Genomic DNA, 22,696 nt, shown 5'->3' with positions numbered 1-22,696 from the left:
CGTCACCAAACTTATTTTACACTGACAAAAATACGGTACCTACCTCTTAAAATGTGTATCACTGAGGAATCAGTAACACATACATTCGTGGTGGTTGAGATTTTAGCTGTGGTTGTACAGGAAGAGGCACATTTTAAAGTAACACTGACTCCCCATCCAATAAAACCTTGGGCATCTGGGAACACCAGAAATAAGAGATTTTAGTTGGTCATGTTTTTCATACAGTTGATAGTGCACCTCTGAAAAAGTATAAGGTTTAATTTTATTTTAGACCTTTAATCAAAATACTTCCAGAATATATTTCCAACCACAAATGTTGCTGCCAGTGTCGTCTCATCACGTGTGTCAATAGATGACCGCACCACACACAACTTAGGGATATCCTCAGGGCACTGAGAGAAGATTTGCGTTTACACCAAGTGGTTTAACACCAGTTCTTTTTATATTTTTGTACCCCTTTTTTTCAGTTTTGTATGTCTTTGCTGCTGTCACTTTTTGTTACTGTCTAGGAACTACCTATAAACCCTCCTCTTCCTTTTTCTCTTTGTAATTCTAATCTGGGGAGCAAAAGTAGTTCTGAACTGGAGTCCTGAAAGGTTATCCTGAATCGTGTGGCCTTTGCGTTGTCTATTTTTTGTTACTCCGAGGCTCTTGTTCTTTTCTCCTAGCAATGGGCTTGGATAGCTCAGTCTCAGAAAGAAGATGTTCGTGTGTAAGATGCTCAGAAGGGAGAATGAAGCAAAAGCTGTAGGAGTTCACCCTGCATTTGACAGTCTGCGAGAAAGCGATGTGATTAGATGCAACAGCATTTCTGTTAACTGCAGAGCGTTTCTCCTCGCAGGAGAATGGTAGGCTCGAAGACAGTTTGAGCATCCACAATTAAGAAACCAGAATATCATGCAGACAAAACAGCGTCAGCTGTCACCAAGTCATTTGCAATTCGTGTTCTTAATTCTCTAAAACATTTTGAAAAGCATCCTAGATTTCTCAGCCACTAGTTGTGTTTTAAGCTCAGCAAGTAGTTCTCAAACTTCAGAATCCATTTAGAACACCTGGAGAGCTAGTTAAGATTCTTGAGCAACCACCAGATGGTCTGATCCATTGCGTCTGGGATTGGACTTACAAATCTAGTTTTGGTACCCATGCCATGTACCTGGTGCACATGGCTGAGAAATACAGATCTAGGCAGCGTATTTAATGTGCTTGCAGAGGGAGCCGTCTCTTGTTCATTGAGGTTACCACCTTTTCCCATTCACACTTTGGTTCCCCTTCACTTTGGTGACAGAAATGTGTCATTAATTTCTCTCTCCTCTTGGTATAAATATTAAGCCCCAGACTCATTTGTAACGATGGCATGCAAAAATTAAAACCAATTGAACTGAACAAACTATAGAAAATGCAGCGTTCTTTAAAAAGGAGGTAAAATACTGCTGACTGAATAATGCCTCCTATTATATGCTTATAATGTTAAGACAACCTGAGACATTTGGTCTGGTTAGGGAAGTGTAGCTAATTCATATTTGCTTTTTGACAGCTAACTTTTTCAAATACTGCACTCTGGCTGGGTGTGGTGACTCATGCCTGTAATCCCAGCACTTTGGGAGGCCAAGGTGGGCCGATCACCTGAGATCAGGAGTTCAAGACCACTCTGGCCAACATGGTGAAACCCTGTCTGCTAAAAATACAAAAATTAGCGGGTGTGGTGGCACACCTATACTCCCAGCTACTTGGGAGGCTGAGGCAGGAGAGTTGCTTGAACCTGGGGGGCAGAGGCTGCAGTGAGATGAGTTCGTGCCACGGCACTCCAGCCTGGGCGACAGAGGGAAACTGTGTCTCAAAAACAACAACAACAAAAAAATCAAATACCACACTTATGGAAAACAAATAGCTCATAGGACCAAGTGATGTTCCTTCTTTTCTCACCAAAACTTTTACAAGAACTATCGTCATGTAATTAGCTTAAGTTTTTTCATTGTTTATCAATTCTGGGCAACGGTATAGTAATGTTTTTAACAGCAGTAACGAACTATGCTTACTATAGTGCCAGTTGTTGTGAGCCTTTTGCATCTGTTAACTCATTTATTTCTCATAACCCATCAGTTTGTAGATGAAACCAAGGCATACAAAGGTTCAACGCTCTGCCCAGTGGCATCCAGTGAGTAATCCGTGTGGAGCTGAAAGTCACACCTGCACACACTGACTCAGAGCAGACTTTAGAGTTGGCTGGTTGACTCTGGACTGCTACTAACTCTAAAACATCTACTGACCCACTAAACCCTCTAAAATTATTTCTAAAACTCTGATGAAGCCCTGACTTCCTGATCTCTAAAGTGGGAATAATAGTACTTATGAAGGGTTGCTGTGAGGATTCAATTAGATAATAGATGTTTGTACAGGGCTCAGCAGGAGAGCAAGTGCCAAATGAAAGTTACCCAGAACTTTTACTTTGAAATAGTGCAAGACCATGCCGTAATAAAAGGGAAGAGGGCTGTATTATGCTAGTATCATTAAGCATTTAACCACTTTCAATTGTATCATTAAGAATTTATTAAGGGTCAACCTTTCTGAAAAAATAAACGGGAAGTTCTCCCATGGTTGGATCTCGCAGAAAGAGAGCCTTGGCAGTTAAAATGGGACTTCACAGGGAATCCTATAGCATGATGTAGTAGTGGAGAAGGTCCTTGCTTACCATGAAGTCTGAATAACGACCAAAAAATCTTGTGGGATTATTCAGTGGAAACCGTTATCCAGATAGCACCGATTATGACTACTGAACTGTGTCTACATTTCAGAACAATGTCTAGTGCTAGGCTATGTATCCCATCTGTCAACTTTCCAGTTCAGGGAAGTGGTCTCAGGAACCTCTCTGAGCCTCACCTTCTCTGCTAGTGGTGGTGCCTTCTGCGGGTATCACTTTCTCGTATTGCCCTAGTTACTGATAGGCTCATTCGATACACGAGATGGCAGGAGTAGAAGCAACATGGTGAATTTCTGCAAAAGAAGTAATGGGGGAGAACAGGCCTGGTATTTTACAAAACAGTTGCTAAAGAGAGATGGATTTGACTGGCTCTCCATTTCTGGATAGTGAAACTTGGTGAATAATGAAGTTTTGTTTTGTTTTTTGAGACACAGTCTTGCTCTGTCACCCAGGCTGGAGTGCGTGGCACGATCTCGGCTCATCGCAACCTCTGCCCCCAGGTTCAAGTGATTCTCCTGCCTCAGCATCCTAAGTAGCTGGGACTACAGGTGTGTGCCACCACGCCTGGCTAACTTTTGTATTTTTAGTAGAGATGGGGTTTTGCCATGTCGGCCAGGCTGGTCTTGAACTCCTGACTTCAAGTGATCCGCCTACCTCGGCCTCCCAAAGTGCTGGGATTACAGGTATGAGCCACTGGCCCTGGCCTCATTATTCTTAAACACATACATTTTCCTGGCTCAAGATCAGTTAAAGCAAAATGCATTTCCAGAGAAAAGAGCATAGCAATTGCACTGATAGTAGCTAATATCATTAAAAATTTGTTGATCGATGATCATGTACCAGGCTATCCTAAGTATTTTGCATATATTAATATTAACTCATTCTAACAATTATGTGAGGTAACATTTTTTCTTTTATTGCCACTTTACAGGTAAATTAAGCCTAGAAAGTTTTCAGTAATGTGCCTGAGTGTATATCTCCGAGGTTAAGTGGGATTCAGGCCCAGGCTCTATGACTCCAGAGCCTGCAGTTTTTATCACTGTTTTACTGCATGCCCGCTGTGTATCCTCAAAGATCATGAACCCCTAACATAGTTGTGCCTGCGAGGCTAAGACACTGTATTGTTGATATGCAGGGAGTGCAACTCCTCCCATTAGTCAGGTAAGGCTAGGGTTATGCTGTAGTAACACAACCAAAATCTCAATACCATAGACATAAAAAGAGGCGTTTTTCCTGCTCAAGGCAAGCCTACTGCAGGTCCACGCAACCTTCCTGGGTAACAGTCCTCTGAGCAGCCCTTGGCATCCCTTACCCCCATCACCTAAGACTGAATTCCTGGGATGGTGTGGCATGGGAGGAGAACACTGGAGGAACTTGCCTGAGTAGTTAAAATGTGGTCCAGAAGTCACACACGTCGTTCCTGCTCACAGCTCATCAGATAGAATGAGTCTCAAGGCCATGCCAGTACAAGCAAGGTGCGAGTGAAAGGCAGGAGACCACCTGTCTGGAAGGAGAGCAGAGCTGGGAGCAGTGCACAGCATGGAGGTCTACCTCCCACTCCACTCTCGACTCAGGTTCTCCCACGACATCTGTCACTGACAAGGGCGGCAGCATGCGGAAGAAGAGTGCTTTAGCTTCCTGCAGCAGAGCGCGACAATTAAGCCCCCAAGACAAGCTTAAAGACTAGCGGTTTATAGGGCAAAAGAAATTGAGGGGCAGCATAGGTCGCCAGATGAGGTGTCACTCTTGAGACCTCATAATGGCAGCAAAAGGTTGGTCCTGCATCCGCAAGCTTCTAACCATATATTGGAGAAGAAGCTTCTGGAAATAAAGAGAGGGTGTGTCTTGCTCCAGCTGCAGAGATATGGAAGATATGCAAAGGGACAGGGGATGTTCAATGAATGCTGCTGAGAGTCAAGTACAGCCATCCTCCCTCTCTCTGCCTTGTCACTGCCGCCTCATCAGCCTCCTCGTCCTCCCATAAACATGCCAAGTCCACTTCCACCTCAGCCTTCGTGCCGACTGACACTCCTCCCCCTGGGGTGCGTAGGCCCCAGGTGTCTATGTGGCTCGCTCCCCCACTTCAAGTCTTTGCTCAAACACCACCCCCTTAGAGAAGACTTTCCTTGACCATCCTATCTCATGTAGCATGTCATTACTCTTATCCCCTTGCTTGCTTTTTGTTATTTATTTTTTATCTATAGTTTCTCTGGAATGTGAACTCCAAGAGGACAAGAACTTTGTCTTGTTCATTTATATCCTAGTGCCTGAAATAATGCTATAGCATAATATGTGCACCAACCTTTCCTGAAGGAGTGAGCTGATGGTCCCTAGTATCCATGTGCAGGTGACTTTCAGCTCCACACGGATTACTCACTGGATGCCACTGGGCAGAGCATTGAACCTTTGTATGCCTTGGTTTCATCTGCAAACTGGTGGGTCATGAGAAAGAAATGAGTTAACAGATGCAAGAACTCACAACAACTGGCACTATAGTAAGCATCGTTCATTACCGCTGTTAAAAACATTGCTATACCGTTGCCCAGAATTGATAAGATACAAAAAACTGAAGCTAATTAGGTGATGATAGTTCCTGTAAAAGGCAGGCGCTGGGAACCCCTTTGTACTGAGTGTTGAAATATAACAGGGCATCTTACTTCAGTAGCAAGGATGAATCCCATCATTTGTTTGGTTTACTTTCATATGTTACAAGCACCTGGACTACTGGTGTTGGTTGCTGGTTACAGAAGCAAAGACAAGTAGGCTTACATGATCTAAAATGCAACTGCCAGAGTGACTAAACACTGGTAGAATTAGTCATAAAAGGAGATCAGTTTCGAGCAGTGCTTGGAAAGTGGGGAAGGGGTTAATTGCAGGAGAGGAAGGCTGATATTCTAGGTGTCCAGGAAAGACTTTTTTCCCGTACTCACATCTACCCTACAAAGCATCTTAGGGTGTGGAACTGAGAAGGTGTCATGGGAACTCTCTTCCAGGCCACAGCAACTTTGGAAGAGAAGGAAGAATGAAGGTTTGGATCGTTTTCAACAAGCATGTAGGACCTATGTACTAAGATAGGAAAATCTAGGAAAATGTGAGTGAGTGAGTTCCTGAATGATCTGCTTCTCTAAGTTACATGAGTTTTAGAGAAGACAACAGTGATGTTACCTAGACCCTATAAAGTTACTGGACTCCCAATACCCCACATGCCCTTGAATCCCAGGAGCCACAGTAACCCTCTGAAAGGAGTGGCCATCACAGGATTTCACGGTTGCCGGGTCCGGCAATAGAGATGCCCCCCTTCCGGAGTGTTCCTCTCGGTACCACTTTGCAAGTATTTTACTTTGATTATGGTGGGAGATGGTTCTGTTCCTACCAGTGTTTTGTAATTATTAGGTTCCTAAAGGCTATACTGGCTCTCTTATTTTTATGACCCTTCTCTAAAAAGCTAAAACATGCAGGCGTAGCTTCCTTGAGGCTAGGAAAAAGCATCCAACATTGGACTCAAAAAATACTTTGCTACACGAATTACAAATGTGCTTTCCCTAACAATGGCCTCTCCCCCTCTCGGGTCATCTCCTTGGCTTTCTGGGATGATTGCCTCTTGCAACGAAGGGCACCTTTGGTTCCCTACCTTAGAGAATGTGACTGACTGCTGGTCCAAAGCCGTCCGTTTTGTCCAGTGAGGCACCTGACAAGCTCCTCAGCAGCACATGCAGCTAACCTATAACTCACGTGGCAGTGAAAGAGGAGGCTCGGGAGGGAAAGGAAAAGCATGAGAGCCAGCCCAGATATAAGCAGGGCTCACAGAAGAAAATGACTTAGGCTTGTTCTGATGGACCTTGAGCAGTGGAAGCAATCAGAGATGGGTGACCATCAAGCAAGGGTGTTGTAGGGGATGGAAACACAGAATGGGTAATTGGAGCAAACCTGGAAGTCCCTCCCAAACCTTGTGTGATGTTCGTGGAGCCATAAGGAAATGGCCTATGCCGCCCGGAGGGGAGCTCCCTGCCCAGCTGCCCAGCGCACACAACTACTCCCCACTGGGGCACCGTTCTCCCCTCTCGCTCCTCTTGGCACCTGCCCCTCCAAAGACTTCCAGGAGCCTTAAATTAAATCCAAATGGTTCACTTTGGCCTGTGAGATCTGCCTCTCTGATTTCATCTCCTCTTCCAGGTTCCCGTGCAAGCCGTGCCCTCTGCCTCGAGCGCTTTTCCTAGCCAGGCAAGGCTGCTCCTCCTCCGTGTCTTGCGTCAGAGACCTGCCTTGATGACCCAGTTTGATGTAGTCACTTGATCACCTCACCGTCTTCATTTTCCAAACAGAACTTCTCATTCAGAAGTTATTTTTATTTATCGGTTTATCTATTAATTGTCTCTATCCTTTCGCTAGCTCATAAGCTCCATGAGAGCTTGATACATGGCATGCGCTCACTTATGTTTGTTTAATACATGCACCCATACATAAAGCTGAGAAAGGAAGGGGTCGCTGGAAACAGTCACTTTAACAAACTTTATTATTTTGCCTAAGCTCAGCCTTTGGAAAGGAAGGGAATGTCCTTTGTAACCACAAGGAGTCCCTTCATGTGTGGAGACCCAACATGCCTACTGCATAGAAACTGGTATTTTTAAGAAGCCGCCAGATGGTGCTAGTGATACGCTTTTTCCTCACCAGTGTTCCTGTTGATGGGAAAAATTCACTGAGCTTCCCAGTGAGATAGGAGAGGGGATGGAATAGGTGCCTCAGTGTGATTCTTCCTCATCTCTTTTCACCCCACTTTTACAAGGGTAGTTTTAAGGGCAGTGACCAGGCAGCAAATGCTGGATGCTGATCAGGACAGCTGATACGCTGCCTTTTTTTTTTTTTTTTTGGAAGTTGCCCTGAAAAAAAGAAGGCTAAGATGAACAGGTTGGATAAAAATCGGAAGAACTCAAGCGGTGGTGTGCTTTCATTATGAGACTCCATGATTTCTAAGGATGATTTCATGTTTTTAAATTCTCAAGTATTGTTTATTGACATTTTTAGAACACGGTAGGCAGCATCTAGACCCTGGCTTTTCACTTTCAGATGCTAAGTCCAGGCAGGGCTTCAGAGCCCCAGCAGAGTTTCCAACCCTGGACGCTTCCGAGGCCCGCACAGAGCTTTTCAAAAATACAGATTCCCGGGCTTGCTCCAGCAAAGCCATTGTGTCTTCGTGGGCCCTGGAATGTGTATTGCCAACAGAATTTCCCAGGTGATTCCATTTCATCCGCACATTAGGAGCCACTGTTCCTGGGGAAGATCGATCTCTCCAGGCTCCCTTCTAGGACCTGCCACTTCTGCTCACTGGTTCTGGGCTTGAACCTGGCCCCAGTCAGAATCATCCAAGTTTTGCTTCATGGAACTTCATTGTTAACGGGAATCTCTCCAACCCACCCCTCCCCGGAAGGTGGCATGATCCCATAGGTTTAGAAAATAAGGGATTAAGCTGGTTGGCTTTGAACTGCGTAATTAATTTCTTAGATATCCACGCTACACCATAGTACTTTCTCAGAGGAAGCATACAGTAGGGATCACAGAACACTTTATTCACAGAGCAACTCCCCAGAACAATTTCAGGGGCCTGGCACGGTGGCTCACACCTGTAATCCCAGCACGTTGAGAGTCCGAGGTGGGTGGATCACCTGAGGTCTGGAGTTCGAGACCAGCCTGACCAACATGGGAAACCCTGTCTCTACTAAAAATACAAAAATTAGCTGTGCATGGTGGCGGGTGCCTGTAATCCCAGCTACTCAGGAGGCAGAGGCAGGAGAATTGCTTGAACCTAGGAGGCGGAGGTTGCAGTGAGCCAAGATGGTGCTATTGCACTCCAGCCTGTGTGACAAGAGTGAAACTCCATCTAAAAAACAAACAAACAACAAACAAAAACCAAAACATTTCAGGATACGTCATGTAGTTAAAAATAACCTGGACTAGGTGTCAGAAATTTTTGGTTTTGGTCATAGCTTCCTTATTAAGAACCATGTGACTCTTCTGTTTGTACCTGCTGGATTCCACATGGAATTGAGGAAGCTGACCACGTGACTTTGGTAAGTTACTTCTTTTCAAAGCCTCTATGCCCTATCTGTAAAATGGGGATAGTAACTGTGTCATGACTCCCACAGGGCTGTTGAGGAACACATCAAGTAACCTGTGAGAAAATGCTCTGAGAAGAGTGAAATACTGCACAGTGGAAGGTAAGGTCATGGCCAGTGGGATGTGAGAATTAGTCCAAAGCACCATAGGATTGAAGGTTTTCACACCAGCACAGCCACCACCTGTAGCACAGCTTTTCTGTAATGAAAATAATACAAGTAATTAGTTTTAAAAGTCAAATCGAATCACAAGGCTTATGATAAAACAGCAGGTCCCATTTCTCACTTTCTATTGCTCAGAGCCAAACTTTTCAAACTCTTTTGGATGTTTCTTCTGGTATTTACCACCCTATGTCTAGATAATGTGCTAGTTCTAGATTTTTCCATGTTAGACGATCTGTACTGACTTCCTAATAAGGAAGAGGATAACACTCTTCGCTAAAGCAGGCCACTGCCCTCCACATCCCACCAACACACACAGGCTTCCCCAGCCCCATTTTCCTGTGCTAGTTAGTCCAGAACCCTTTAATCAATAGTCAGGATTCGTTCTGTGCCAATTCCTCCATCCTCAGCCTCTGCTGTGGAAGTGTTCATTTCCGCCCAGTATCAGGGATCTCTGTTTCTTTGTGTTCTTCCTCTTAGAGGCAGGTAAGAGAGCTCTCTCCTGGAGTGCTGATGCTTCACCCTCCTGCCAAATCTAGAGTAGCTCTTCTCTGGGCCTGAGTCACAGCTGGGATAACTGTGGGGTTCCCTTTACCTCTCTGGAGAGGAATCCCTGGTTTCCTGGATCCCGTTTTCCTCTGTCTTATGTCATTCCCTCTTTATAGTGGGAAAGGTGCAAGGGAAGTAATTTTTGTAACCTTTCATGTCTGCACATACCTTTTCACCCCGCTGCTCTTACATTCTTTGATGGTTTGGCTTAATACAGAATCCTAGTCTGAAAATCATTTTCCCACATAATTTTGATGATACTCCTTTTTGTCTTCTGCAGCCAATCTACCTGTGGACAAGTCTGATGCCATTCTGTTTCTTGATCCTCACATGTGAACTACTTTCCCTCTGGAAACTCTTAGATCTCTTTTCTCCTGGTGTTTCTGTGTTTTAGTGATGATGTTTTTTTTTTTGCGTGGGTCTTTTTGCACTAATAGTGCTGGGCACTCAGTGGCCCCGTCAATCGGTCTCCAGTTCTGGGGATTTACAGAATTCTTTCCTTGGTAGTTTCTTCTCAGTGAGCCTTCTGAACATCAGCTTAATTGGATGCTGGAAACTCATGGGCCACTGAATCTACATTGATCCTCAGTTTCTCTTATCTTTTTTTTCCTATTGTCCATGTCTGACATTTTGTTTTACTTTCTGGGATATTTACTCATTTATGAAACAACCCTGATATGGAATTTGTTTACATCTTCTATATTTTTAATTTCCAAGAATTCTTTCTTGATCTTGGAATGTTCTTTTCTATGTTCTTGTTTTGTTTAATGGATCCAGGCAGTACCTTTCTGAGATATGAGAGGGAATTATTACTATTATTCTGTCCCCTGCATTTTTATCCCTTAATTTCCTTTGCATCTGTTTTTGTTTCTGTTACGTATGTCAGAAACTTTCCTCACGTCTGACAATCAGTGGCTACCAATTCAAATTTGAATGATACGCCCATGTGCATGCACACACACACACGCACATGCACACATGCGCACACACACGTGCACACACGTACACACACAGGCGCACACACACGCACAAGCACACACGGGGACACACGCACACGCACACATGTGCACACACGCATGCACACACACGCACACACACATGCACACACACGGATTCACACATGCACACACACGGACACGCACATATACACACATGCACACATACACACGGACACACACACATGCACACACGCACACATGCACACACACGCACACATGCACACACACGCACATGCACGCACGTGCACACGTCCACATGCACACGCAGACACATGCACACACACACATAGGCACCTGCGTGCACACACATGCCACACATGCACACGTGGACACACACACACATGCACACACACACACAAGCATGAACACACATGCACATACATACACTTGCACCCACGCATGCACCACAGATGCACGTGCATGCACAGATACACACATACACATGCACACACACATGCACACATGGACACTCATACCCACGCATGCACCACACATGCATGCACAGATGCACACATACATACACATGCCCACAAGCACACACACATACTGTCACACACACAAGCACACACACACACACACAGCTGACTGGAAGCTGTGTTGAGCAGGCAAGGCTGCTTAGCTAGTGAAGCATTGTTGTTGGAAGAATCATGGCCCCCAAAGATGTCTATGTTCTAATGCTCAGAACCTGTGAATGTTAGGTTATGTGGCAGAGAGAGGAATCAAGGCTGCAAATCAGTTCATTTTAAAATAGGGAGATTATTCATGGGCTCAATGTAATCACAAGGATTCCTAAAAGTGGAAGAGAGAGGCAGAAAAAGAGAAGGAGATGTGAACTGGAATCCAGGTCAAAGTGTTGAAGGACTCCACTTGCTATTGCTGGCTTTGAAGATGTGGAAAGACTGCCATGAGCCCAGGAATGTGGGCGGCTTCTAGAAAGTGGTAAAGGCAAGAAAATAAATTTTCCCCTAGACAGTACAGAAAGGAGCACACAGCCAGTGGACAACCTGATTTTAGCCCAGTGAGACTCGTGTTATACTTACGAAGTTTAGAATTGCAAGACAATAAACGTGTTTTTAAAACCGCTAAGTTTGTTACAGCAGCTACGAAAAACTAATGCATTTGCAGGTCAGGGACCCACAAGTGTTACAGCCAAGGAGGTAGGGAGAGTCAAAGCAGCCAGGAAAAGGTGCTTGAGACCTCAGCTGGGGAGAAGAGCAAGAACTCCCTGGACTTCAGCAGATTTCATGGCTAGGTCCACGGTGTCTGCTGCGTCTGTCTGGAGAGTTCCGCTGCCTTCTCAGCAGCCCAAAGGGCATAGGGGGTTCAGATTCTAATCCTGAACGTACTTGACTTATTTCTCCAGTAATTTTTTCAGGGCCTACCTCAGGCCTCAGGCTTTGTAGAAAAAAAAAAACAAGAAACCTTTAGAATCCACATGCATTCTGTCTCCTGGTCTGTTTCTATGAGTTTGGCTAGAGATCGCTCCACCTGATTGAGGCCTTAGCAGAACATCATCCAGTTTCCCCGTGCTTCTTAAGGGTTTGGATTAGGGAACAGAGTTTGCTGGCTTTTTCGTCTTGAATCACTTATGGGTGGATATAAATGACTCTATGTATTTCTAACATTTTGTCTTTTTAAAGTTAATTTTTAAATTAAAAAAGCCAAATAACTGGAAGCAGTTTGCATACTTGTTAAACTATAAAGCATAAGTAACTGAATACTATGAAGTTATGACCAATTTAAAACAAGCACATTAGCTAGGACAATTGAAGTTGTTTGTGTGTTTTTCCAACAGCTCATCTTTCTAACCCCTCCCACAACCCAGTATTTATCCCTTTTTTCCAGATTCACCCTTTTTTGTAAAAACTTTTGTATTATTGAATATAATATGTTGAGAAAGTGCCAAGTAAGGCTTATTCCAAAGTGAACACCCATGTGGCCATCATGCATATCAACAGAAACATTCTCGCACCCAGAAAACCCTTCGCATTGCCCTTTCCACTTCCATCGCTAATTATTTAATTTAATTTAACAGACTCTCTTCTGTATTTTACATTGTTTTATCTTTCCATGTTGTCCTCTGGGTATTTTTCATCAGTCTACAAGTTCAGTGAGTTGCCTGTTACTCATTTTTTCAGTGTTTGTCTTTTTTCTTAATCTCAAGGAGTGCTTTGCCTAAGAATATGTAAGGAAGGATAGGCACCTTTTGTTCATTTCATGTGTTGCGAGTATCTTCTCCCAGTCTGTGACTGATCTTTTCACTCTCTTAGTGAGATCTCTCAAGCAGCAAAGTCTTCACTTTAAAGTATTTAGATTTATCCAATTTTTCCTTTATAGTTGGTCTATCTTTGAACTTCCACTTTGGATCATTTCCTTTTGCAAGGACAACATCTTCTTAGAAAGTCCTTTAGTATGGGTCTGCTGTTAATGAATTATCTTAGTTTCTGTTTATTTGAAAATGTTTCTATTTTATTTTATTTTATTTTATTTTTTGGAGACAGGGTCTCACTCTGTGGCCCAGGCTGGAGTGCAGTGGCACGATCTCAGCTCACTGCAACTTCCACCACCTGGGTTCAAGCGATTCTCCTGCCTCAACCTAGCTAGGATTACAGGTATGTGCCACCATGCCCAGCCAACCTTTGATTTTTAGTAGAGATAGGGTTTCACCATATTGGTCAGGCTGGTCTTGAACTCCTGACCTCAGGTGATCTGTCTCCCTCGGCGTCCCAAAGTGCTGGGATTACAGGTGTGAACCACTGTGGCTGGCCAAAAGTGTTTCTATTTTGAATTCATTCTTGAAGGTCATTTCCATTGGATACAGGCTGGCTCTTATTTTCTTTCCGTTGTCTTCTAACTTCTGTTGTTTCTGTTGAGAGTCAGATTTAAGTCTAATTGTTACTCTTTGGAAGGTAATTGTTTCTTGTTTGTTTGTTTGTTTGTTTTACTCCCTCAAGCTGCATTTTAGATTTTCTCTTTGTCTCTTGTTTTCATTATTTAGCATTTTTACTATAATGCACATAGATATGGAGGTGATACATATATGCATGAATATTATACATATATTTTAAATGTTTTGGCTTAGAGTTGTAGAACTTCTTAAATATGTGGTTTAATATTTTTCAGCATTTTTGTAAAGTTCTCAGCCACTCTTTAGATGTTGTCTCTGCTTCATTTTCATTCTCCTTTCCTGGAATTCCAAGTATATGTATGTTGGATTCTCTTACTATATCCTCTCTATCTCTTACTCTTGTTAAAAAGAAAACATTTTGATCCATTTCACAGAGTTTCACTGAGCCAAGAATGATTTGCTTCGTTGTGAACTGGGCAGCCCTCAGAACATGAGGAGGTTCAGGGAGCTCACTCTGCAGTATCAGCAGGATTTGCTTCGTTGTGAACTGGACAGCCCTCAGAACGTGAGGAGGTTCAGGGAGCTCACTCTGCAGTGTCAGCAGGGAATCTCTCTAGACAGAAAACCCCAAGTGAGTTACGGTAACAGTTTGATTGCTGATGGCTTGGCACTTGCCTTATTTGAAAGTGGCCTGATCAGTTGGCTGCCTGTGACTGGCTGAAGTTGTTGGCTGACACCCAGCTGTTTGTTATGAAATGCTCCTAAGTTAGTTGCAAGTTTGTTTACATACTAAGTTAGGTTGCAATTTTTTATGTAGGGACTTAAGAAAGGAGTCAGCCTCAGCCCAAATTTAATTTAATTTAACATTCTGTCTCCTGTACTTTGTCTCTCCATGTTTCATTCTGGGTGTTTTTCATCAGTCTACAAGTTCAATAACTATTTTTAGATTTATTTATTTATTTTAGACGGAGTCTTGCTCTGTTGCCAGGCTGGAGTGCAATGGCACAGTCTCAGATCACTATAACCTCCACCTCCCAGGTTCAAGCGATTCTCCTGCCTCAGCCTCCTGAGTAGCTGGGACTACAGGCGTGCACCACCACATCCAGCTAACTTTTGTATCTTTAGTAGAGAGAGGGTGTCACCATGTTGGCCAGGATGGTCTCGATCTCTTGACCTCGTGATCCAGCCACCGTGGCTTCCCAAAGTACTGGGATTATAGGCGTGAGCCACCACACCCAGCCACATCCATTGAGTTTTAAAAGTACAATCTGTTTTTCAGTTCTGAAATATTCTTTTTTTACATATATAGTTCCAGTTCTCTGCCAAAATTCTCAATACTGTCTTTGTCATCTTAAACATGTATACATGGATGTTTATTTTTATTCTTATTTTTTTGAGACAGAGTTTTGTTCTTGTTGCCCAGGCTGAAGTGCAATGGCGTGGTCTTGGCTCACTGCAACCTCCACTTCTCAGGTTCAAGCGATTCTCCTATCTCAGGCTTCTGAGTAGCTGGGATTACATGTGCCTGCCACCACACCTGGCTAATTTTTTTTGTATTTTTAGTAGAGCTGGGGTTTCTCCATATTGGCCAGGCTGGTCTGGAACTCCTGACCTCAGGTGATCCGCCCGCCTTGGCCTCCCAAAGTGCTGGGATTACAGGCGTGAGCCACTGCACCCAGCCACATAGATGTTTTAAAGACCATGTCCAGTAGCTTTTATTTTTTGAGTCCTTGTAAGGCTGTTTCTATTGCCTGTTTTCTCTTAGCTCATTTCCTTTTCTTGTTGTGTGCCTGTTATTTCTCATTGTGTGCTGAACATTATTTTTGAAACATTGTTTGTTAAAGCAATTTGAGGGCTAGGGTAATATCACCTTCCTCCAGAGAGGATTTCAGCTTGCTTCCGCCATGCATCTCAGGATGCATAACACTGGGAGCTATGCAGAGGATGACTCCAAGTTATCCTTGGAGATACCTTCCTCCAATTTCAGAGACACAGGATAACTCGTGGAGTTACCTCCTCCAATTTCAGAGATTGAGAAAGTTTGAGGCTGAACCACAGTCTCCTTGAAAGCAGTCTGCTTCGGTTCACTTAGCTCCGAGGGTGCAGCTTTTCCATGATCCCACCCAAAAGGAAGAGGGTTCATCAGGCCACCAGCCACACGCAGGCTCACCCTGTGCCAGGGGGCTCTGCACTCCATGGCGGGTGCACTCAGCCCCGCAGGCAGCCACCTGCCTTTCATCCAGCTCCTCTAGAACCCACACAGGCCTCAGGTGGAAAAGTGGTCCTGGCTGCTGGCTCTTCTCCCTGGGCCTCTGGTCTCGCTCCTAGATCTTTCCCTAGTAACTCATCATTATCTTGTTACCACACTAACAAAAGCTAAGAATGCCTTCAAGAGCAATTTTTAAAAGATCTTATCTACCTCTTTAATTTCTTCTCAGCTGGAGGGTTGTTCTAACATGCTGAATTCTGCATGATCGGGAGCAGAAGTTCTCTTGGGACTTTCAGCAAAGGGGCTCTGACCACTAGCATTTATTCTTTAACACGTAATACCAGGTCATTGTCCAGGAGACCAGCGTTGCAGCTGAGAATACCCTTGGTGGGGGTGAGGGTGTTCAGTGTGCTGGGAAGAGATTCTGAAGAAACTCTGGGTCACGGTCAAACTTCAGTTGCAGCCTTTTGGTTCGGAGATTGGCTCAGGAAAAAATCTTGTTATTTTCTTTATGTATTTTTAAAAGGCTTTTAATGCTATATATTCTATAGGGTTCTTTCAACCGGAATTGTGTCTATAGGGATACATTTCTCTTCAAGTTATAAAAATGTAGTTAAATATCTTCCAAAAAGAGAAATAAACAGCCCCAAAACATATTTTAGATTTAGATTTCCCAACTCAGGCAACGTGGAAAATAACTAAAAATATTTCTGTGAGCTGACACCTGCTCTTCTGAGCTCGCCGGTGTAACCAGACTCGGTCATGACAGTGCGTCACTGGGCTTCCTCTGGCTTTCTGGGCCAGGGCTCCAAATACTGGGAGTTTGCCTTCTTAACCTCGGAGAATATATAATCTAGCTAAAAGCAGACAGGTGAAACCATCTAAGGTGATAAATATGCATAAGATGGTGTAGTGAAATGTACATATTTGATAGCATTCAAATCTTCTAATAGCAAGAAAGAACACTTATGAATTATTCTGCTTCACTGACTGCTTATTTATCATGAACGCTACAGTCAGTGCGTTATTGGAGTTGTTGACTACCTTTGGCTTCCTCTGAGACATTTTAATGTATATGTACAATCCAAAGAGTTTTATTTATTAATAACCACTAGGACCTATAAACGTGGTATAAAATAACAGGCAAGAGAGTAGGCCCAGGAACCAGACTGGCTGGGTAGGAATCCAGGCTGGCTACTTACTAGTGTGGTGACCTTGGTTAAGTCATTTGACCTCACTAGCCCTCTGTTTGCTGTTCTGTAAAATAAGGATAACAACACCTATCCCGTGACATGTTTTGCAGAACAACTGGGTTCATATCCATAATGCATTGAGAATAAGGTCTGGCACGTGGCGAAGCACTCCATATAAATTCTTTCTCTTCTTAGGCAGGCATCCCCAAGCCCTGGGCCATGGACCGGTATGGGTCTGTGGGCTGGTAGGAACTGGGCTGCAGGAGGTGAGTGGCAGGTGAGCCAGCAAAGCTTCATCTGTATTTACAGCCACTCCCCATTGCTCACCTTCCTGCCTGAGCACCACCTCCTGTCAGATCAGGGGCGGCATTCGATTCCCACAAGAGCACACGAGAATTCTATCCTGAACTCCACACGTGAGGGATCTAGGCTGTGAGCTTTTTATGAGAATCCAATGCCTGATGATCTGTCACTGTCTCCCGTCACCCCCAGATGGGACCGTCTAGTTGCAGCAAAACAAGCTCAGGGCTCCCACTGATTCTACATTAGTGAGTTGTAGAATTATTTCATTATATATTAGAATGTAACAATAATAGAAATAAAGTGCACAATAAATGTAATACACTTGAGTCATCGTGAAACCATCCTCCTCCTCAGTCCATGGAAAAATTGTCTTCCATGAAACCAGTCCCTGGTGCAGAAAAGGTTGAGAACTGCTGTTCTTAAGGTGCAATTTTGGTTAAACATTTACCATGGGGAACTGAAGTATAAACAGGAGTATACTTTGTGAATTATTACCAACAACATCCACATAAAGTGGGAAAGGGGAAAATCCATTTTATTCTCAGCCAAGAGACATTTAAAGCACATACTCTCCCTGCCCCGGCTCAAATGGGAGGTGTAGAAAGCACTTTCCTCTTTGTCCTTCCAGAATCTCTTTTTCATGTGTCTTATACTCACAGCTGAAAAGGTCAGCTGGTGGCATTTCTTTCTGGAGGCAATTTTGCTGAAAGCATTTTTCACCTTCTCAGTGTGCAGGGACTGGAGGCTTAGTGAAGAGGATACGGCTATGTCCACGTCATGTCAACTCTCACTGATTGTAGACTTGTTCTCCCACCCAACTCAGTCCTCTCTCCCTTTACCCCTAACAGGAACATTTAACTCTGGTTACTGACTACATCTCATTGTGATTTTTGAGCACATTTATTAAATAGCCTGGGATAATACTTTTTTTTTAGATGGATTATCGCTGTGTCGCCCAGGCTAGAGTGCACAGACACAATCTCTGCTCACTGCAACCTCCGCCTCCTGGGTTTAAGTGATTCTCCTGACTCAGCCTCCTGAGTAGCTGGGACTACAGGCGTGCACCACCATGCCCAGCTCTTTTTTTTGTATTTTTTGTAGAGACACGGTTTCGCCAGGTTGGCCAGGCTGATCTTGAACTCCTGACCTCAAGTGAACCACCTGCCTTGGACTCCCAAAGTGCTGGGATTACAGGCGTGAGCCACCACGGCCGGTCCTGGGACAATACGTGAATGGAGCTCCATGGACTGATTACTACCCACCAAAACGTTCTGTCCTGTTGAAATATAAATGTATCTGAAGCAGACACACAAAAACATGCTTTCCCACATAAGCTCCCACGCACTGGGCAACTTCCCTTCTGCCTAGTCCTTTCATGTTGGTGTTCTTGAAGCTTTTGGCTTCAGTGCCTTTTCTTCGCTCTCACTTTCATCCTGAGAAATTGCATCTACCCCAAGGATTTCCTTTCCCACCTATTTGGATCTTTTGTTCGCAACTTTCTCTTAAGATCCAGGCCTGTGGATCCTACTTTCTGCTGGACTGCTCCCATCTGGAGATCCCACAGGCCTCTCAACTCAGCCCCTGTTTCTGAATCCCCTAATTATCCTCTATCTACTTGGTCACTCAAGCCAGAGACTTGCCCTGGCCTCCTTGTCTCACTCTACCCCGCCACTGACGATTGAGATCAGCTTGTCAAGGTCTGCCACCTGCAGCACTACAGCAATTGTTTGTCTGGACTCCAGTTTTTAAAATCCGTCCCACAAAACATGACTGAAGTGGCCAATCTGATGATGCCATCCCTTGGCTTAGATTCTTCAATTAACATATCAATCAACGAAATATGCACAAGAACCTCCTAGAATGGAAGTTCCTGGGCCCCGCTCAGAAAGATTCTGATTCAGCAGACCCAGAATGGGGTTCAAGAACCAACACATTTAACACTCAGACTGCTCTTGGGCAGGTGGGCTGTGGGCTCGTTCTAAGATGCACAGCACTGCAGGATGCTCCAGCCCCTCCATGTGACCCAGATGCTCACCATCTTCTGGCGTGCATACACCTCTATAACCTCATCCATGTCTAACCTCTTCATGTCCTAAAGTCCAGCACGCAGGGTCAAGGACAAGGGTGACATTAGGCCAGGCCTGGGAATGCCGGAATCTTGGTCTGCTGTTCATTCATCGTTGCTTTGAGGGTCTAATTGGAGGAGCTCTGCCCTCAAGCTGTAACAGGCAAAAGTAAGAAAAGTAACCCATTGTTAGTAGCTCAGACTATGCCCAGTACCCTGGAATTCGTGGTTCTCTTATAAAAACGGAAATGCTGAGTATGGTTTAGCAGAGGAGAACTGGCAGGAAGCAAGACTTTCCCCCTGTGTCAAGGGGTGGGAATAGGCCAAGTCTACAAAGCTGACCGGAATCCATTTGTCCAGCGGGTGAGCCTGTCCGGCCTATCCCCAGGGGCCAGACCTTGCCCTCGCCCCAAGCAGTAGATGCGAGAGCAGAGAAGGATGGTCAAGTCTATCTAAGGAGACAGGTTCTATAGAAGTGTTCTGATTGCATGGGAGCAGATTTTAAGAGAAGTGCCGTGCATGGATAACAATATTCAAGCCACAGTAACTGCACACTGGTAAATTGTGGTTAAACTTGGTGCAAAAGTAATTGTGGTTTTTGTCATTATTTTCAAATGGGTCTTAAGAAGGAGTGTTGGGGGCCAGGTGCAGTAGCTCATGCCAGTAATCCCAGCTCTTTGGGATGCTGAGGTGGGCAGGTCACTTGAGGTCAGGAGTTCGAGACCAGCCTGGCCAACATGGTGAAACCCCATCTCTACTAAAAAATACAAAAGTTAGCCGGGCATGGTGCAGGCACCTATAATCCCAGCTACTCCGGAGGCTGAGGCAGGAGAATTGCTTGAACCCACGAGGTGGAGGTTGTGGTGCCCTGAGATGGCGCTCCAGCTTGGGTGACAGAGGAAGACTCTATCAAAAAAAAAGGATTGCTGGGAGAAGGCTGGAAGCCCAGGGAGGAAGCAGGGATTCCCTTCCCAGCAATGATTGTTCCCTGGTTGCTGGAGGAATGATGTAATCAGAGCCATCCAAAGACCAAAGTTCCGCACCTCTTGCTATCCCAGATTCTCTGGAACACCAGGAAGAAAACATATTTGGACAAAAATTATTCTTTGCAAAATTAGAACTTTTGATTCTGGAATGAGATGAGGAAATATGTCTGTATCTCAGAGAGACAATGAATTTTTAAAAGGAAATCGGGACCGTTTCTCAGGGTGAGATGTCTTATCCGGTTAACTACGAGCCCCCCAGGATTTCTACTCAGTGAGGGTTCATCACATCAGGTTTCTAGTCTCTACAATAAAGACAGCCAGGGAGAAATTACCCAGCACTGGGAATAAAGAGCTCCAAAATAGAAGCAGCTTTCGAGGAATTTGGAGGGATAAAAAGGAATAGTATGTCTGAAAGTTGGCAACATGTAAAAAGGCTAAAAATGACAATTCTGCCTGTGATACTATCTCTAGTGGGCAACGCTTCATTCAAAAGGCAGGCGCGTCTCCCCTCCAGGCGGCAGTGGGAATCTCACTGGGGAACCGGGAACTACATTTGAGCTGATGCAGACTTAGGGTCAGCTGGACAAGGGAGCCCTGCACCCAGACACAGCGGCGGTCACCTCACCTTGCACTGTCTTTGTCGGTCTTACAGGCATCGTCTTTCCCAGCCTCATTTGAGCCAGGATCTGACTTGCATTTCTAGGTCAGGCCTTGCCATTAGGGAGAGATGAAGTCAGCTGATGAGCATGCCCGCCTTGAGGAAGGACAGAGTGGGTAGCAGAGTGTAGGAAGTCGGAAAAAACAATGTGCCAGGTAAACACCTTCAAGTCAATTTCGAGAGGCTGGGTAGAAACCGCCAGGACTTCGGGGGGCCCTGCCTCGCGGGTCTCCCTGCGCCCTCACACTTTGGCTTGATATAATGCCACCTTGTCCCTGAAGAGAGGCCTATCTTAAGCTGATCAAGAAAAGGTGAGAAAGACTAAAATCAGCGTTGTGGAGAGACGCCAGTTTCTGCTGCACACATGGAAACAACATGCACGCAGAGCGAGCTGGCCCAGCTCCCAGCCACGTGGCTCATGCTGTCCCTGCTCACCCACCCGTTGCCTTCATCCCCAGCAGCACTGGTTGTGAACAGGGCACCTGCCTGAGCCACCCCACCACTGCGGGCCTGCCAAGGACAGGCAGGGACTCAGCCATTCCCCTCAAGGAGCCCAGGGGCATCTCCAGGGACGGCTCCCCAGCCTATGGGTTTGCTGCTGACAGGCCATGCTCGGGCTCACCTGCTCAGCTCACTCGGAAAGCCTCTGCTCAGACCTGCACCCAGTCAAAGCAGGAGGAGACCATTTCCACGGACCCTCCGACTCCTAGGAGGCCGGGGAGGAGAGGGGAGGGAGGGGGCCAGCCCTGGTGCTTCAGGTATGCTCCGACCACTGCAATTCACTCTGCTGTGTGCCTGCTGTTTCATACACATCTCAGCGACTGTGTGCAGAAGGTACGGCTGTGACCGTGCGCAGGCGAGGCCTGGAGGAGTTCAGCTAAACGGCTCTCTCTCGATGGTTCTCAACCCTGAGAGTGCATCAGAGTCACCTGGAGGACTTATGAAAACATAGACTGCAGAATTTCTGACTTGGTCGAAGGAGGTTGGGGCCCAAAATGTGCATCTCTAACAGGTTCCCGGGTGACGCTGATGCTGATGCCACGCATCCAGAGCCACACTTGAAGAGCTACTGCACAAGCTCACACAGCTAGCAGACCACTGAGCTGGGGCTCAGACCTACGTGAGCCCTGGTCCACGGGTCAGGCCCTTTCTCACGTCCCATGGTGAGCAGGGGCATGGTGGCCTCATGGACAGTGACCAGGGCCCCTAGGGAAGCCTGTCTGGAGGCCACTTCACTTTGAATGGATCTGGGACAGAGGAAGGACTCGAGTTGTGGGAGCCTGGGTCCTGGGCACAGCGGGCATGTCACGGCAGGGGTCACCAGCCTCCTTTGAGCAGTTCCCTGGTTCTGCCCCAGCTACCTGTGGTTGGTGGTGGGAGGTTTATTTGTTAGTTCTCTCAGCAGTGACTCGCCACACTTACTGAGAGCTTACCATGCACCAGGACTGCCACAGGTATGGGGATGCAGAGTGTCCACAGCCCCCAAAAAGATTGATGACAGTACCCTCCATGTGGGAAGGGCTGTGACTGCGGGCGGGATATGGGGCAGGGCACCTGTGTTTGCCACAGCCTCTAGAGGGCGTCTTCATATTCTCATCTGTGCGCGGGGCCCCTCCTCCACTCAGCTCTGCTTCTGGAGCACAGCCGCGCAAGTCCACAGCTGGTGACTGTGGCTGGCAAGCAGGGGAAGGTGGGTGGGGGCGGCAGCTGTGGGCTTTCCACTGGGTCCCAGCAGACCAAAGCCGGGTACAGGGGAGCATGGGCTGGCACTGGCAAACCCTCCTCAGAGAGCAGCAGGCCAGGAACCTGGGATGGGACTGGCAACAACATTTGCTGAAGGGAGAACAGTGCCCAGTATCCCTCGTGTCCCCCCAGCAGCCAGAAACCAGCAAAGAGAGAAGTGTCAGAACCGGGGAG

The sequence above is a fragment of the Theropithecus gelada genome, chromosome 14 (assembly GCF_003255815.1).
Source record: "Theropithecus gelada isolate Dixy chromosome 14, Tgel_1.0, whole genome shotgun sequence".
Lineage (NCBI taxonomy): Eukaryota > Metazoa > Chordata > Mammalia > Primates > Cercopithecidae > Theropithecus > Theropithecus gelada.
This window is presented reverse-complemented; position numbering follows the sequence as displayed.